Source organism: Vidua macroura, chromosome 21, assembly GCF_024509145.1.
Source record: "Vidua macroura isolate BioBank_ID:100142 chromosome 21, ASM2450914v1, whole genome shotgun sequence".
In the NCBI taxonomy this organism is placed as follows: domain Eukaryota; kingdom Metazoa; phylum Chordata; class Aves; order Passeriformes; family Viduidae; genus Vidua; species Vidua macroura.
In genome coordinates this window covers 8,511,313-8,526,754 of record NC_071591.1, presented here as the reverse complement: position 1 = coordinate 8,526,754, position 15,442 = coordinate 8,511,313, and the positions used below count along the sequence as shown (strand labels likewise).

Below are 15,442 nucleotides of genomic sequence, written 5' to 3'. Positions count from 1 at the left end.
TTTGGGTGTGCTGGAGGCTGAATTCCTGTGCTGGAGTAATCCTGGGGATGAGGTCATGTGTTCCCTGAAGGGGCTGCTTTGTAGCCTGTGTTAGTTAGCAACGCTTTTTCTCTTATCAAGCATCTGATTAAACTCACAAAAGAAGGATCTTTAAAAAAAACAGGCTCAGGCAGAATCGAGAAGTGAATAAATAAATTGATTTTTTTTTTTTCCCCGACAGGAAAAGTGGAGAGGAATAAGATGGGAAAGGGGGATAAGACAGGGTTTCCTTTTTCTGAGATGACAGAACAAAGATCTTAATCTATTTTCAAGGTTTCTACAGAGCCTGCCCTGTGGCAGACACCAGTTACACCCATCCATGTGGCAAATGTCACCTGGGAGGGTCACAATGCAGCACCCAAACAGCACAAACCATCCCAAACCTCTCCCTGCCAGTGATCCAGCACTCACCTTCTGCAGCTGTGAAACCCTTCACCAGAACTGGCCTTTTGTTCCATTATGGAGGAGGTAAACTGCAATTGGACTCCAATTTTTATTTGACTTGAAGAAAGACTTGGCTGATTTGCACTGATCTCTCTGTAAGCACTCAAGGATATTTATAAATTATATCTAATGTACTTATTAGAATGACAGTGTTTCAAATCAGTTATTTGGTGGCATCAGTGGTCCCCTATATTAGAAGAAAATATTTCTCTTTGTTCCTCTCATTTTGTATAATTTCATTCAGTATTTCCCTCCATTGTCCTCTCCATTGGATGTCCAAAAAAAAAAAAAAAGAAAGTGTAAAAGTTGTCTCTATAAAAGAACTGGAGCCAAGTGATGATAAATTAACAGGTACAACTGCTTGAAAGTTTTTCACAACACATATTTGGTCATTGAAAGGTGCCATTTTTCATTTGATTCTGAAGACTCAGCAAGAAGGAAACTAAGAGGGAGTCAGCAGCATTTCAGGCGTTCCTATTCTTGAGAAAAAATTCCCTGACAAATCTTTTTTGTAAACCTTTGAAACCAGTAATGGCTTGCTTTGTACCAAATGGCCTGTTGGAAAGAATAACCACCTCAATCATTTCTTCAAAGGATTCCTGCTCCTTTTTCTAATAGAAGCCGGAGCAGCCTGGCCTTCAATTACTAAGTGAAAATTTATCAAAGTGAACCCACAGTGCTCGTGCTCTCCTGCACCCCAGGACAGAAAAAAGAGAATTAATTTCATGATCACTCCCACCTTGAAAAGCTCAGAGTTGTGCCCATCAGGGAGCAAAACACGTCAGTGCATCTTCAAACGCCAAACTGAATTTTCAGGCAGCAAAATTTTCAGACTTCAAAAATACTGGTCCAGGAGCCAGAGGGCTCCTTATTGCTGGCTGCTGTGCCCAATTACCTTCAGCTTGTTACCATCTCCAAGCACAGGGATTCTCCTTTTCCCAAGACAAATTCTGCTTGTTTCCCACCAAAGGGTTGTAACTATGGATAAATAACACTTTCCTGCCCCCCAGGATGTTTGGCTGGGAGTCAGCTTGGCTCGAGATATAAAACAAACATCTTGGAAGAGTGGGCAAAGAGAAGAGAGCAGAGCTGGGGAGGGGCAGCAGAGGAGACAGACACTGAGATTTCTCAGGTTTGGGATTTGCTGGTGCTGCTCTGGTGTCTTAGACAGCTCCACTTCCCCTTTGCCTCCAAAACATGTTAGACCAGCTGGTGGATTTGACCCGTTGGCACTACAGGATTCACAGCAGCTAAAAACATGTCTGTGTATTATGTTTTTAAAAATCCTGTTTTTGTGGAGGCAAAAAAAGGGATAAGAGCATGCAAAAAGGATGCTGCTGAATGAGTGCAAGGGAGTAATGCAGCCTGGAGTAGATTGGCTGAAGTAATGTCTCACTCATGGTTTATGTTGCTCTTTCTTAGAGGTGCAAAGCCCAGGAAATGAAAAAGCTGCATCTATAAAAAGCAAAGGGTTTTTCTTACTAATTAGATCTATTCCCTTTAGGATGTGAGGAGGTGAAACTCTAAATGCTGAGCTGGAAAAGCCAAACAAATGCTCATTTGGAGTAATCTTATTTTTCAGAATATATTTCAGCTAACATTTCCCACAGTGGCACACATGTGGGTGTGATTTTGATCCTGGTTCTCATGCAGCATAATGAAAGGAACAAATTCCTTCTGGATTTGTCCTGCAGGGACCTTTGGAAGGTGATGGACAGGAAAGGGGACAGAGCTCACCTGTGCTTTACCACAGAACCTTGGCTTGTGGTGCTGTGACCTTTCTGGAGAAGATAAAATCCCCTTTATGGAATCTGGGAATACAAATTGCCAGATTGGTTTACCAGGGAGTCTGCTGAATGATGGGGAAATCTAAATTGGAATAAAGTTTGAGGTGAACCAATAGGGCAGCCAAGGAATACGTTCACTTTGGAATTAGAGTTTAGTGGAATGGAGAGGAACAGAATTAAGGTGTCTTTGCAAAGTGGGAATGAACAGATCTCCCAATTAATGGATTCCCCAGGCTTGGAAAAACTACATCTCAACAATAAAGGTTGAGATAAAACCTGCCTGACTGAGGGTCTGCCATCCCCAAGTCTTTTCCATAACAAGAGAAAGGGACCCATGTGATTGCCACAAAATCTTGTGCTCTCAGCAGAGATTCCAGAAAGTGCCCACAACCTTGGGGTTAAAGGTGTGGTCCCATGGTTAGGACTGAGGACTGAAACTCGGGCATCCTGCTCTGAAATGATTTCATAAATCATCTGCTGTGCCTCTGTTTAACCTCTGGTAAAACCTCACAGGGGCAATGTGTGTCCCTGTGAATTAAGTATTCCAAGGACCTCACAGGAAAGGTGCTGTTAAATCCTCATTTCCATAATTCAACATCTTCCTGAGGAGTGCTGTGAAGTTGTCAGAAAATACATCATTAAAAAGCAAAGAGCTGGAGTGTTATCCCTGCAGTGTAGGAGAGAATGGGGAAATCTGCAGAGCCGCCCCAGCCCTGGCCCAGCACAGGCAGGAGCTGGAGCTGCTGCAGAGATCCAGAGCAGGCACCAGGGGATCAGAGGGATGGAGCAGCTCTGCTGGGAGGGAAGGCTGGCACAGCTGGCATTGTTCACCTGGAGAGGAGAAGGATTTGGGTAATTGCAGCTTTCCAGGACCTGAAGGAGCCAACAAGAAAGATTGAGAGAAACTTTTTACAAGGGCTTGGAGTGCCAGGACAAGGAGGAATGTATTTAGACTGACAGAGGACAGGGTGAAATGGGATATTGGGAAGGAATTCTTCCCTGTGAGAGTGGTGAGGCCCTGGCACAGGGTGCCCAGAGCAGCTGTGGCTGCCCCTGGATCCCTGGCAGTGCCCAAGGCCAGGTTGCACAGGGCTGGGAGCAGCCTGGGAGAGTGGAAGGTGTCCCTGCCCATGGCAGGCGTGGTAGAATGGGATGAGTTTTAAGGTCCGTTTCAAACTAAGCCATTCTGTTGTTGTTTGATTCTCTGAAATCTTTTGCTCTGAAGAAGAAAGTCTGACCAGATGTGCAGCACAAATGCACAGAGCCACAGGAGTGTCTGAAATTCTGGGGTAATAATAGAAAACTGCAGCCTTACTCAGAAGCCAAGAGGTTGTGCCAGGCCAATTACCAGAATGAGAAGATGAATCTATGGAAATAAATTGTAAGGTTACCAAAACCCACAGAGAAAGACACCAGAAAATTTGAGAAAAATCTGTAACTGACCCAAAATGCACGGGTCCAGCTCATTCTCTTACATCAATTGAAGGTCCTTTCATCTCTGGGATCAGAGGGATCATTGCCACACATGTGCACGATCCTCCTGCACCTTGGTGTGCCAATGTTTGCTGCTGTTACACAACCCAAGTGATTCACCCCTGTGGATGGGAAGTGCAGGAGAATCCTTCATCCAGCTCCGACCACAGAAGGAATTTTACACCAGCCACAAGAAATAGCCTGGTTATTTTATAGAGCAGATCATTCAAATGTGTCGCATATAAAGTAAAAAAAAGAGAAGCAGCATTACAAGAGGTAACCATGGGAGAAGTCACACCAAAGCCAGCTGGTCTAACTCATAGGGACTGGGATGAGGCACAAGTTAACAGGGAATTCAGTCTGCCCTTGGAGCTTGGTTTTTGTTAAAGGTTCGGACGCTTGAGCATCAATTTCGGGAGCTCAGAAAAGAGAAACAAAACAAGCAGGTCAGTGGGGAGCTCTGGAGCTGCATTCAGGCTCCTGGCAGGGGGCACAGCAATCAGCCAAGTGGAGCAATTTGCTACAAACTCGGGAGAGGGGGAAAAAAAGCCATCTGCTAAATACTTTTTTCTCACATCTGCAAAGAAACTTCTGTTCTTGCTGTAGCTGTCAGAGAGGGAAGAAAAAGCCCATGGCTGATACAGCCTGGACAAAAACTGTGGATTAGAAACAGCAGGGCACACCAGAGATGGGAACAGCAAAGACAACAATGGATTCAGAAAAACTGGCGCCGTTCTAAAAACAGAAGCAGGGCTGTAGAAATGGGTCACATCCGAGGGACTCGTGGAAAGCAGAGTGGATGGGCCACACCTTCCTTTTGCCTGGTTTTCATCACCTGGCTATCATGGCCAGACACATATTCTAAATGCAGCTACTGAAAAGGGAATACCTTTCTCACACCTTTGCATGTGGCTTTGAGTTCAGAGCAGCAATTCTTGGCACTTCTGCTGGAAATGTTTTTTTCCACTCTAGGACTGATTTACAAATATAAAGAATTAATTAGTCCTTCACTGTTCTATGAAACATGTTTACTACTAATCTCATAGCTGGGTAAATAAACCAGGAGCGTATTAAGGCCACATTTATAGAAGGAGAGTGTGCTGCAGCTTCCTTATCCTTCATATGAAGTTATGTGCTAAGCATTTTCAAAACCAGGGCTGCAGAAACACCTGGTTTCTGCCTGAACCCCCTGTTTGCATTTCCAGCACAGGAGTGACTTTTACCCATCCCTCTCTGAGGACACAAGCAGAACTCTGGGCTGCTGAACAGGGAGTTGAAAACAGGCCATGGCAGAGCTGCCACAGACACAGAAACCTCAATTAGTGCCTTTTCCAATATTAAAAAAAAAACAAAAAAAAACAAAAAACAAAACAAAACAAAACAAAAAAAACCTTTCACAGCAAAAGCAGCTCCTGTGCATAACCTCCCAGCAGAAACCACTCCTGCCTCTTAAGTACGTCCTGTACCTTTTAATAAAGCCTTTGCTAATAGCAAAAGCATTTGGTTGGGCTCTTGGCTTTTCCCTGCTCACAGCAAAGACGTGGAGCTGGAAAAGATCTACGGTTTTCTAAACTTGTCTTTGGAAAGTTCCTCTGCCAAGTTACACTTTGTCAGGAGCTCATTATTTTCTGGAGGCTTTGCTTTGAAATACTTTGAGGGCTTTGCTGATGCAGTTTCAGACCATGAGGTTCATGTGCTCGCTCGCATGAATCACGGCAACTCGCGTTCCTTCCACACACACAGCTCGGCTTCATTTCCAGGCCCTTCTCCACGCTGTTACTTCCAAAACCACCTATAAGTTTTCCAGAGCCCATTTCACAAAATTCTAGGTGGTTTTGGGATGAGATGGGAAGAGCAGAAATTCAAGACTTTTGAATTTTCTTCCCACTCTTTTCATGCCAAGCAGGAGTTGCTGAGAACAAAGGAGCAGCCAATCCTGGAGAAGGGAACTTGGCCATTGTAATTTGTCTCACAGATTCATGATTTAGGTATCAAACATCATCTTTTTTTACTGATAATGAGAGGTAGGAAATAAGCCATCAATACAAACCAATAAATGTAATAACAATAGGTGAAGGAATAGCTGGTCTGCTATAAAACACAGATGCCAAATTAATACATAAACCAAAAACATTGGTGAAATCTGTGCAATAGAAATAAGGATCATTTATAAGACCCATAAACTACTGACATATTAAACAAATACACAGTGAATAGGCACTGAGACAGCACTGCTTTGTACAGCACCTCTGAGGAAGCTGGTTTTCAAATTTCTCCTGGAGGTCAGGAGCAAGAGCTCCTGATGAGCCAAAATTCTGCTCCACACACCCAACTCCACACTTTTCCATATTTAAAATCATTTTAGCTGAAGGAATGTCACGTACAGAAGCAAGAGAGGTGGAGTTCTTCTCTTTTAACAGCTTTGCTGTAACTAAGAGCATGAACAATTTACATTTATATTGGTCTGGAATAACTGAAAGTATTTAATTGTATGGATTGCTGCAGATGATATTGGTCAGCAGGCAGCAGGGTACTTTCAGAATCCATTATGAATATTTGCATGTGCTTTATAATTTTACTTTGATTTAACCATATACTTATTCAAGCAATAAAAATGACTCAGAACTCAGCCATAAAAGCCTGCACTATTCCTAGGGACCAGAATTGTCATTCCTGTCATTAGCAGACTTCGGGCATGGTTTTAAAAGAGGCTGAGGAAACAGATGGGTAACCTTTCACCAGGCAGTTCTTTGCTTTTAAACCAATTAGGAGTTTCCCTGGGCAGCTTTTCCTCCCTGCTGGAGCTCCTCTGTCCTTGGTACTAGCACCTCAAACACACAGGAATGTGCACATTTTTCTAACTCACAAGACCACAGAAGGATTTCCTTGAAATCTGACTTCCAGTAATCGCCCCCGGGCTGCAGATCTGCCTGGCCTAGTTCTGTCACATGTGGTAGCATCGAGAATTTGCATCTTTGGCAACCCAGGGAAGGATAGCAAACTCAGAGTAGAGCAAAACACTTCATGAAGAGAAGATGGAATGAAATCAACCATGGCTTGGCAAGGCAAAATGAAATATAAATGAGAGGCACAAGATATGAAACAAATTGAGTGCAAGGCATTTGGAAAAAGAGAGGAGGCTGCTTCTTAAAAGTCCAGTCTGGGGATGTTTTGCACTGCTCTGATGCAAAGCAGAGGCACTTATGTAATGTAATGGAAATTACAGCCATAAACACAGCCCTGAGCAGTGATTAGTGACTGAACTCGGACAAAAATCTGCACAGCTGCCTCAAATGTCAACAAATTGGGCACTGCCACATTAATGGGAGGCTTGAGAGACCTCCACCAGCTCTGACCTCGTTCTCTTAACCCACAGTGACTTGAGCCCTGCCTGTGCTGAAGCCTTGGCTGGCAGCAATTTGAGCCGTGGGATGGTGAAAGGAGGGACATGGAGCTCAATTATCCAGCACCAGATCCCCAGTGAAATCAATGCCATTGTGTCACATGAGAATTTGGCTGGCAGCCCCTGAAGTCTGCCCAGGAGAAACCCATCCCCTCAGCAGGGCAGGCTGGAGGGGACAGGGGACAATGCAGGCAAAGAAGGGCCACTCTGGGCATGGAAAATGCTCCGTGGGTTCTGATTTCCCCTCTGGCAGCCTGGGTTTGTCCCTGTGCTGCTCCAGGAGCAGCACTCCTGACCTATATGAGCACAGACCAAACTGGAGCAGCCCAAGGCATCCTCTGCACAAAGATATCATGAAGGCAATGTGTGTTCTGTGGGCATCCAACACCCCGCACCAAAGGGAATTCAATCTTGCTCCTGTCAGCAGGAAAACTCTCTCCCAGGTGGAGCTTGACATCACACACATAGGTTTTTAGTTAATTAAGTTAATTTTTAGCTAAATTAAGCCCCCCACCCCTTTTTTCAGTTTATTACTTGGATATTAGGATACAGGATTACAGGATATATAGGGCATAAATAACACAGAGAGGCTGGGGATTCCTCATCCCTGGAATTGTTCGAGGCCAGGGATCAGAACAACCAAAAAGGCGTCCCTGCCACATGGCTGGTGGTAATAAACTGAATTTCCTTGTTTTCTGACAGCAACCCTGGCAAATCCCAATGTGCTCTTGCTAAGACAAATAAACAATATATGAGGTAACAGCCAGAGAATGAAAAATAAAGCAACAAATAATGCTGATGTGTTTGAGAATGGCACTCTCTGGGTGCTGCAGGCTTTCCATCAAGCCTGGAGCTGCAGCACTTGGAGTGCTGGCTCCCTGTGATTGACTTGCTAACCTGTAAAGTGGCTAAGTCGACATCATAATTAACACTTGGCAGTGGAAATATAAATTCCCTGGCTTGTAGGTGGTATATCCTCCTCTAAACACTCCACTTGGCCACCAAACTGGAAAAATAGATAGGACATTCATAAGGAGCGCTTGCCATGGGAAATGCCAGCGGGTTTTTTTTTTCCTGGAAACTGTTTACATGGCCAAAATCCTTCAGTAAGAAAAATGACCTGAGAACTTTCCCTTCATATGTATCCCGTTCTCCCGTGCCTTGTGGCCCACAGTGTGCAGCATTCATCGGGAGTCAGCCCTGAATTACTGTGGTACAAGCAATGCAGGAGGGAAGTACAAGCCACAAGCAAAGGGAAAATATGCATTACACTGGCTCTGGCCAAGAGGAATGGGCTGCCTGCAGATCACAAGCTACCTTTATATCTTTCTTGGCATAGACCTTTGTCCCGCAGCACAGAGAAGCTATTTAGGAGGATTCAGCATACCCAGAAGAGGCTGGCCTTCCAAAGGAACCAGGAGAGACAAAGAGCCAGTGCAAAGTGGCCACTGAGCTCTTTTTGAGAGGCCAACAAACAGCTCCTGACAAGATGAAATCCTGAGGAGGGAGATAACCACCAAGGGTTGGTGCTGAAGTGCTCAGCACACACTGAGAGTGACCCTTTCCTGTCCAAATAAAGGCTTTTCATCACAGCAAAGAGGCACAAAACCACTGTCCCCAGAGTCCTCAGCCCACAGCTTCCCTCACCTGCTGGCCTGAATCCTGTGCCTGAGACAAACCCCAAACTGACCAACAAAATCTCCTCTTTCCAGGTCTTTTGATTTCTTGGCAAGGGAAAGTGAACTTATGTCTTGGAAATAAAGCTTTTTTTAGCCCTTTTCCAGCCTTTCCTTAATGGTGGAAATAACTCTCTAGCCAGTTCTAGTGGGCACCCAGAGAAAGGATCTCAGAGTTTGATTTTCATGTAAAAGCAGAAGAAGAAATTTGTGCTCCCTTTTAGCTTTGTGCTGCCAGCATGGTGGAAAAGAAGATAAATTTAAAGAAGAATCAAGCCTGCTTAGATTAATATTCTGCTAAATATCCTAATTCCATAACAAAATTAGCATTTACAATTTTAGGCTTATGAGCTTAGCAAGTTCTGGTGCACATTGGGCAGAGTTAAAGCCAAAATCATTATAATGGAATTTCCCCAGGCTCTCAGTTTCAGCCTCCTGGGAGGCTCCTGGCCAATATCTATCCACACATAGTCAATGCTCCAGCCTGCCATGGGAAGAAGCAGCCACTACAATAGACCTTTGTTGAGCCTAGGATTCAAGCAAGCACTTTTGGAAAAAATCTGTATTTAAGGTTTCTTTCCTATCACCCTGCACTTTCTCCTCAATTGCTGAAGAGAATATGTTTTCTGAGCATGAAACAATATCATTTTTGTGGGCAGTTTGGGAAGCGAGCGCTTGTACGAATCGAAGAAAAGCTTCCTTTCTGTGGCCTGTGTGGGGCTGGGTTTGGGGAAAGGCCTTTCTGTGTGAGTAATCTTTCAAAGTAGGAAGCTGAGCTCCCCCATTGCTCGGGAAGAATGGACCTCCAGTGGGCTAATATGTGATGGATGACTGAATGCAAACTTGGCAACGTTGCCCTCCGCTCCCCAAAGAATACAAAATGCCACTGCCTATTCGGGCACTGGGACTCTCCTGTTGGAAGTGCTGAAAACTTGGCACCATCCCACCTTAGCTTAATTGAAACTGCAGACAATTTAGGATGGGAGCTTGGAGAAATTTCTTGCGACGAGATCAGCTCAGGATGGATTTGTCTTGGGTGATTGGCTCATGCATAAGCCAAACAAGAACATTAATGGGGAGTTATTTCCCACTGACTCCAAAACCTGAGCAGCAAAATCTCACATTTGTTTAGGAGGGGTGTGTTGGAAGGTATAATTTATATTAATAAGTACTTTTCAAATTCTACATCTGGATATGCTCTCTGAAGCTATAGGTGAGGGTTTTTTGATGTTATTTGGTCAGCAACAGGACAGGCAGCATATAGGAGAGAAAAACGACGCATTTCAAAATCCAGGAAAATCTTACATTAAGGACAATTCTAATTCTAAGGGCACATCTATCATTCATTCAGTGCTAAAAAGTGACACTAAATCATTCAAACTTTGCCCTTTTAGCAGAAGGATCCCCATCTATTCCTTCTTTCAATGCCCAGACACTTCCTGCAGGCTCCAGAGCCACCTCTTGTCAGGCAGGATCCCACTGACTCCTCCTCCCAGTCTGTCCATTCCACACCGTGGGGTTACATCATGCACTCAGGGATTTCAGTGGCTGGAACAATGCCCAGTCTCTAACTTTTCCCACATGTGGAAGGCTTTTAACTCCAGCTCTGGCTGGCCAGGGGGTCAGACACACGAGTGGACAGCAAGCACTGAGGGAGGGGAGGCTTCACACTTGTAGAAACCCTGAGCTTGGTGGAAACTGCGACCACTCAGGATTGTCCCTCAGGGTTCTTCATTTCTCTGCTTTCCAGTCTCAAAGAACTGCCTTCTTATTTCCTTTTTCTTTTCACTATACAAAGAATTTTTTGGGGAATAGCTACTAAGAGGAATTGGAAGTTCTCTGTGGCAGAGAGCATAATTTATTAAACCTCCTCACTCCTTCTAGTGAGGCTCTAAAATGCTGGAGCAATTATTACAACATCAACCAACCAAAGCCATGGACTACAAGTCCTCTTTAATATCAAGCAGTTTAATGAACTAAATTGCATCTTAAAAACTCATAAGCAATCTGTACACATTCCTTATTTTGAGCTCTTGACCTCAGGTTATGGTGTTTCCTGTCCAGAACTCATTAGTTACTAATCCTATAATTGCCTGCCGTTTTGAAGATTTCTGAGCCTGGTAGATGACAAAATATTAACTTATTTCACTTAGATTGCTGTCTTCCTTAGTTTCCCTCTTCAGCAACAATGATTTTTTTCTGCGATATGACATCAGCAGCTTCCTTAAAACCACTAAAGGCAGCTATTACATTTTACAGTAGTTTCAGACGTCTGCAGTTTATAACCACAGGGTTAGATCAGAGCTCAGTCTTTGAGCAGGGTGTGCTAAACTCACACCAGTCTGAGAAAGCACACGTTGGTAAATCAGAGCCCAGTTTCAAAGCCCTGTATCTCAAACTGACACAGTTCAAAATGAATTCCTTTTATTATTGGAAAGCTGAGATTTCAAACTTTCCAGGGATGTAAATCATCCACTCCTAAGCCTGGAGTTTTATGAGCCACTAGACCTTAAAACTGTCAGTGGCCCTTCAGCTTAGCAGACTGTGATGGCACGAAGCCAAGGAGGAATTTATCAAGTCACAGGCTTCAAATGAGAGTAATTATTTAAGCACTCTGGATTTCTCATGGCACAGAGGTAGGACAGGTGAATGTGTAGCTGATAACCAAGCAGACACACCCTCTGCATTAATCTTCCTTCCAAAGGTAATATTCCTCCAGGGATACCAGGGCTCTCTAAGGGATATGGGACTGGTTGGAAACTCTTTCTCCCTTACATCCACTTCCACCAGACACCCATTGTCCAACCCAGGACAATTAAATGCCATCAGAACCACTTAAACCTTTAGACACATCCTACAAGGCTGGGTAGACAGAGGCACCGTGGTGTTGTACCAGGAAAACAGCACAGAACTGGCCAAGCTGGTTTTCCAAATGGTTTTGCCAGGAGGGATGAAAGGGTTAAAGCTCTGGCTCCACAGCAGCATCACTGTTTCACAGACACTTCTGCTTTTTAGTTCTGCCTGACTCTTGAAAAGGATGAGAGTCCCAAAAGGCACAGACCCTGCCATTTAATCTCATTTTCTTATCAAAAGTGAGACAATGCTCAAGAACAAACTTTGACAGTCTCTTTATAGCAAGCCAGAATGCCTTCACCCATGAATAGTCTTTGGCTTTTTTTAGATATTTTATGAAAAGCACTAATATGAAAAAAAGCTGAATGTCAGACACCTTTAGAAATGATGTTAGAGCAACATGATAGTTAAGTTTGAGTGAATCCTGAGGAGAAATGATCCAGTTTTAAAGAGCCGGGTTAATAAAAGAGGATGGCTTTCAAAAAGCCTCCAGCTAACAGTTACTCAGAATTTGTGGAGCACATTTTAGCCTGTGTTTAGGGATTTTCCCAGTAAGTTCTAACACCATTAAGCATCACAATTTCAACAGGAGATTTGGGTTTGGTTTGTCTTTTTGTCTTTTCCTTGTACCCATGACCACTGTGTACCTGGAAGGGATTTCTTTAGCAGAATTTCTGCTTTCTCTCCAGATGAGACCTGACATTCTTATCTGCAGGCTGGGGACTTTGCAGCAGATCCTTTGGCTCTGGAAACACTGATAAAGTAACTCTAGTGACAGGATTAAGGTCTGGAACTTGCAAAGAAATTTCTCTAGGCTGAAAGGAGCCTAGAGGATAAAATTAATGAGCAAAAAATATGGTAAGTGAATGCCAGTTTGGTATCTGGGAGAGTGACTGTGCCTGGGTCAGTGATGGGAGGCACAGCCCTTGTCACTCCTGTCCCATCACTCTGCTCAGTTCAGGTGCAAATCCTTCCCTGAGCACGGGGCAGCACCTGCACTGGGAACACCCTGACAGCTCTTCCAGCTGCTCCCCAAATTCCCTGCCAGGGAAGTTGAGCTGCAGACAGACCAGTTATCTCCTCTTGGCTAAAAACTTTCTTCTGGTCAAACTTCTTCAGATTCAATTTGCCCCTACGTTCCCTGTATCAGTAAGAAACAACCCAAGAGCCATCACATTTCTGCAAGTTCCCCTAGGATTCAAAGGATGGTCCCTAATCCCCATTGTCCACCTCAATTTTGGACTCCAGCACTCCTAAATTGAGCAACCTGGTCTAGTGGAAGGTGTCCCTGCCCTTGGCTGGAGCTGGATGATCTCCAAGGTCCCATCCAAACCAAACCATTCCGTGATTTCACAGCTTTAAAAGGCAAATGCACAAACCCAGCACAATAAAACAACCCTCATTAATGTCACATTAATCAGAAAGTGTGTAAAATGAATTCCCAATACTTACTATGGTGTTAAAAAATTAAACCAGGAGAGAAAACCAAACCCAAGAGCTGGATAGCAAGGCTTTTACCCAGACCATAGAATCACATCCACCTCATTGTTTTCTGTTTTTTCATGAAGAAAAACTTTTATCAATGTTTTTATTTTGCTCTTTAATTTTATGTTTCCACTGTGCAACACAACACATCACCATCATTTCAAACTGAATATTCCTTTCCACAGTATGAGGCAGACTTTTCAGAAGTTTAGATTAACTGCCAAAAACTTCTCTGTCCTGGTAGCCAGACAGAAAATCAGGCAGGGAAAACTCTGCAAAGGTGATGTAACACGAAGTCTTGAGTGAGTGAGTTTAGCTCCTAAATGAATCTAGAGTGTGTTCACCTTCTCCCAGCCAGCTTCTCCTTTTTAAGCCAATTTGAGCCTCTCTGGTAAGTGCAGACACAGTCATGCAGAAAATCTCAGTGCACCAGGGAGCAAGGAGCTGAGACACAGAGCAAGTGCCTCTGTTTTTCCATGAGGATGGAGAATTTCACCCTCCCGCTCCCAGAACCCACCCAGCAAAGCAGGGGTAATAAAATACCAGTTGAATCTTCCTTTGTGCTTTGCTCTCCACTGCAGGCTAATATTACCGGACTTTTAAAAGCAACTGGAGCCCAGTGGGGGTGGGGAGGAAGGTGACAAAGGCTTCGGTGCAAAAAAAAAAAAAAAAAAAAAAAAAAAAGTGTGGGGACAGCAAATGACCAGCGGGAAGGGCCCAGCTCTCATCAGGTCACAGACAGGAGCACAACAAGAGTTATTTGGGAGGGTTAAAACCTGCCAGTGGATTTAGTCTGGTTCGCGAGGTGAGGATGGGGGAAACATTTCTAGCACTCCAGGAGCCAAGAGGAAATCCCAAATCTGCGTTCCTGCCCTGCCTGTCAGTCCAGGCTCTGTCTGTGCTTGTGTGGATGTCCAGCTCCTGCTCCATTCATTCATTGGGTCGGGTGGATGTCATCGAGACATTTCTGACATTACTGCACCGGACAATGCAGACAGACCTCGAGGCAGGCATGCTCCAATCCAGAAGGATTCCCTAACAGGATCCCTGCCCGTTCACCTGACCGTCACAGCCACGAGGGTGATGCTGGAGCACGGGGTCACTGCAAACTTCTGCGTGAGAGCACTTTTTAATTCAGGGGGGAAGCAGACTTACCTTAGAGACTCTGACAGAGCTTAGATCCCGCTGTGAGCAGCCTCCATGAAATAAATACGGTGTTCAAAGCCAGCTGGGCTCTCCTGACTTTGTTGCCGTCCTGTCAAAACTCGGCGAAGTTGCGTTGTCCGGTGCCGTGTGCGAGCGCAAGGCAGCGAGCTTTGACAGCAAGGCAAACTGGTCAGAGCAGCCAGATTCTGCTGGGTTTATATAGCTGAGCTGCAAATCCTGATCCTTGGCTCGTTCCACTGTAATAGGACGCCTGAAGGCATTTTTTTTTTCAGTTTTGCTTTAAAGGAACAGCCTCTCTGTCTCTCTCACTCTCTGGCGTGGCTTCTGAAAGGCGCGCACACACACTCACACACTCACGCTGTCATCCACAGGCACACACACACACACAAAAAGAATTTGCATGCGATTTATGGCTAAAGAAGGAAACCCCCTGAACCATTCAAAAAGAAAGTCAGCTCAGGGCAAATGACTCAGAAAGCAGAATATTTTCCTTACAGCATCAGCAGAGTGCATTATCAGGAGTTTTAATCCCCTCACCCCCATTATTTTAACGTTGTGAAATAGTAGCAAGCTTGCATGAAATCAGGGGAAACACAAGGAGGGTTTAAATTCTAGGGACTCCTACAGAAATTAATGGGTTTAATGTCGGTGTAAATAGACCCCGAATCAACTGCAAAATTCAGATTTACACAAACAGAGGATCTGGCATATTCCCATCTTTTCAAGCCTGTGATCTCTTTTGCATCCTTTTGCCCTCGTGCTTTGAAGAGCTGGAGGCAGAAGCGTGGGGAATTCACGAGAAAAGTGAGCAGAGTCGTTGCCTGAGTCTTTGTAAAACAAAACACAAACAAAAAATCCCCGAACTAAAATAGGAGAGAAAAAGCCCAAAGAGGACAACACAGGAGGGATTCCCTTTCTTCTCAGATCAGATAAAAAGAGATTACGCGGCTGTCTGTGTGTACAGATAACCCAAGCACTTCTGTGAGGCTCAGGGCTTCCCTGCTTCCCAACCCGGAGCTATCAGTGACACACAGAGCGCTCAGCTGGGACCTTTCCAGGGCTCTTTGTTGTCTTTGAGTACCCCTGAACCTCAGGCTTGTGGCAAAAAAAGAGAA

At 44.5% G+C, this 15,442-nt stretch overlaps 1 protein-coding gene across 5 annotated transcripts in view; it reads right to left on the bottom strand.

The window, feature by feature from the left end:
• Window positions 1-14,450, bottom strand: part of TNC (tenascin C) — a 71,867-nt gene extending 57,417 nt beyond the window's left edge. For all 5 annotated transcript variants that reach the window (XM_053996030.1, XM_053996033.1, XM_053996032.1 and 2 more), the window contains exon 1: window positions 14,316-14,450. The gene's annotated coding sequence lies outside the window, so the exon portion shown is untranslated. The remainder of the gene's footprint in view (window positions 1-14,315) is intronic.
• Between the last annotated feature and the right edge of the window lie 992 nt (window positions 14,451-15,442).